Genomic DNA, 3,084 nt, shown 5'->3' on the forward strand with positions numbered 1-3,084 from the left:
AGTCAACAAAAAATATAGAATCAATTCCATAAAAAAATACTATATTTTTTAATAAAATCCGAAATTAACTCAAAAATGGCCCGTGAGGCCCACGTCTCAGAATCCGGATAAAATTACGAAATATGAACGCCCATTCAACTACGAGTCCAACCATACTATTTTTACAAAAATCCGACATCAACTTGACCTCCAAATCTCAAATTCACATTTTGAAATCCTTAGGCCCAAATCCTCTAATTTCACCTCAAAAATATGTAATCTATTCGAAATATTCAATGATAATCCAATATAATTGACTAACAATGATCACATGTGACTTATCTCAAGTTTTCCTGTGAATTCTCTCTGAAAAGTCGCCCAAATCCGTGTTGAAAATGTCCAAATGACAAAAATATCGGAACTCATCTATTTTTGTAATCTGGTCAGTTCTTTCGCACCTGCGGTCCCGCATTTGCGAAAATTGCTCAGCCCAGCTGCCTTCTCTCCTACGAGCTTTGGACCGTATCTGCGCCTTCGCAGGTGCGGAAAATTCCATCGCACCTGCGGACCTGCCCGCACCTGCGCCCTTCCTCTCACTTTTGCGCAAGCGCTTCTGTGCAACATGAGCCGCATCTGCGGCTCCAACTGGGCAGCCCTTCGTCCGCTTCTGCGAGCCACAGCTCGCTTGTGCGAGTCCGCACCTACGGTCAGTCCCTCCGCAGGTGCGATGACACTAGAAGCTGCAAATTAGTGTCAAAAAATTGATCCGATTTCGATCCAGATCACACTCGGGGTACTCGGGACCCCATCCGAAAATACCAACAAGTCCTAAATCATCATACGAACTTAGTCGAGTCTTCAAATCACATCCAATAACACTAAAAATACGAATCACACATAGATTCAAGCCTAATAAACTTTGAAACTTTTAATTTCTCAAACGACGCCGGAATCTATCAAATCAGGTTCGATTAACCTCAAATTTTGCACGCAAGTCATAAATGATATAACGGAGCTATAAAAATTTTTGAAACTCGATTTCGACCCCGATATCAAAAAGTTAACTCCCCGATCAAACTTCCAAAATTTAAATTCCTATTTTAGCCATTTCAAGTCTAATTTCACTACGGCCTTCCAAATAAAATTCCAATCACGATATGGAATTCCAAAATCACCATATGGAGCCGTTGGAATCATCAAAATTCTATTCCGGGGTCGTTTGCACAAAATTCGACATCCGATCACTATTTGAACTTAATCTTTTAACTTTTTCATCAAAATTCCATATCTCGGGCTAGGGACCTTGGAATTTGATTCCGGACATATGCCCAAGTTCCAAATCGCGATACGGACCTACCGGAACTATCAAAATACTGATCCGAGTCTGTTTGCTCCAAATGTTGACCAAAGTTAACTCAGTTGAGTTTTAAAGCTCTAATTTATATTTTAATTCATTTTTCACATAAAAATTTTCGAAAAATTTTACGGACTGCGCACGCAATTCGGAGAATGATCAATAGTACTTTTTGAGATCTTAGAATATAAAATTAATTATTAAATTTAAAGATGATATTTTGGGTCATTACTCCAGGTATTGGAGATATAAGACTAGGGCAGAGTTAGTGTGTTGATCACTAGGATTCAAGGTAGAGTTGCTTGGTCGTCACAGTCCCTCAGAGTCTTTTCATTTTATTGTACTGTCAACTCTTATTCGAACAAGTATTGTATATTAGATCTTTGAGATTCATTGCATGTATTTAGTTAGGATTCGTGACTCAGTATTACCAGTCTTGGGAAGGTGTTATAATTATTTTCTTTGTTGATTTTGATAAAATGGCTTGAATTGTAATTGTAATTGGTTTATCCAGTCTTAAAGATTAAGTGCCATCACGACGCCTGTGGTGAAATTTTGGGTCGTGACACATAAGTTGGGTTACCATCTTTATTGACAACATGTCGGCCTTAACCCCATCTCTTTTGAGGTTTGAAGAATTAATTTTCTTCCCATGGGTTTAGTCAGATGATCGACCAAGTTTATCTCTGACTTCACATGGTCAATGAAAATTATTCCATCTCTTAACAGCTATTTTATGACATCATGTCTCAATTTCACGTGTCTACTTTTACAATTATAAGATTTATTCTTTGCAATAGCTATTTTTGCTTGACAATCACAATGCATAGACACATGAGGCAATATGTCCTTTATTAAAGGGATATTAGCTAAGAAATTTCTTAGCCACTCAGCCTCAGAACCAGCTAACTCTAGAGCTACAAACTCTTATTTCATAGTCGATCTAGCAATGATCGCCTGTTTAGTTGATTTTCACGCTTGTCCAAGAATGACACAGCCTTCAAGTTGAACCATATAAATCTCTTCTTCTAAATCACCATTTAAAAAAGCTGTTTTGACATCCATTTGATGGATAAAAAGTTTACGGATTGAAGCTAAGGCAATTAAAACTCGAATATAAGATATTCTAGTCACTGGTGCAAATGTATCAAAATAATCTATATTTTGCTTTTGAGAAAACCCTTTTGCTACTACCCGAGCTTTATATTTATCTAAATATCCATCAGGATTAAATTTCTTTTTGAAAATACACTTACAGCCAATAAGTTTTGCACCAGGAGGTAAATCAGTTAAAATTCATGCATTATTTTTCATGATAGAATCAATTTCAACTTTTATAGCCTCTCTCCAATAATCAGCATCAGAAGAAGATATAGCTTCAAAATAATTCGATGGTTCATTATCAACAAGAAAAGTTTGGAAATTATTTCCATAAGAAAAATATTCCTTCCTAGGCCTTTTGCTCCTTCTTAGTTCCTCGTTAGAGGTAATTTTATTATTTGTTTCAACAAGTGTATTAGAAATTTTATCAGATAGTGAAAAAATATATTCAAAGAACTCAGCATTCTTTGTCTCAATTATTTTATTGCAATCAAGCACATCACTTTTTAAAACAAGAAATCTATATGTATCACTATGTTCAGCATATCCAATAAGCATACAGTCGGCTGTTTTAGAACCTATTTTTCTCTTTTTGGGTTCGTGCAAGAAAACTTTAACAAGACACCCCCACACTTTTAAATATTTTAAGT

The sequence above is a fragment of the Nicotiana tomentosiformis genome, chromosome 2, assembly GCF_000390325.3.
Source record: "Nicotiana tomentosiformis chromosome 2, ASM39032v3, whole genome shotgun sequence".
Taxonomy (NCBI): domain Eukaryota; kingdom Viridiplantae; phylum Streptophyta; class Magnoliopsida; order Solanales; family Solanaceae; genus Nicotiana; species Nicotiana tomentosiformis.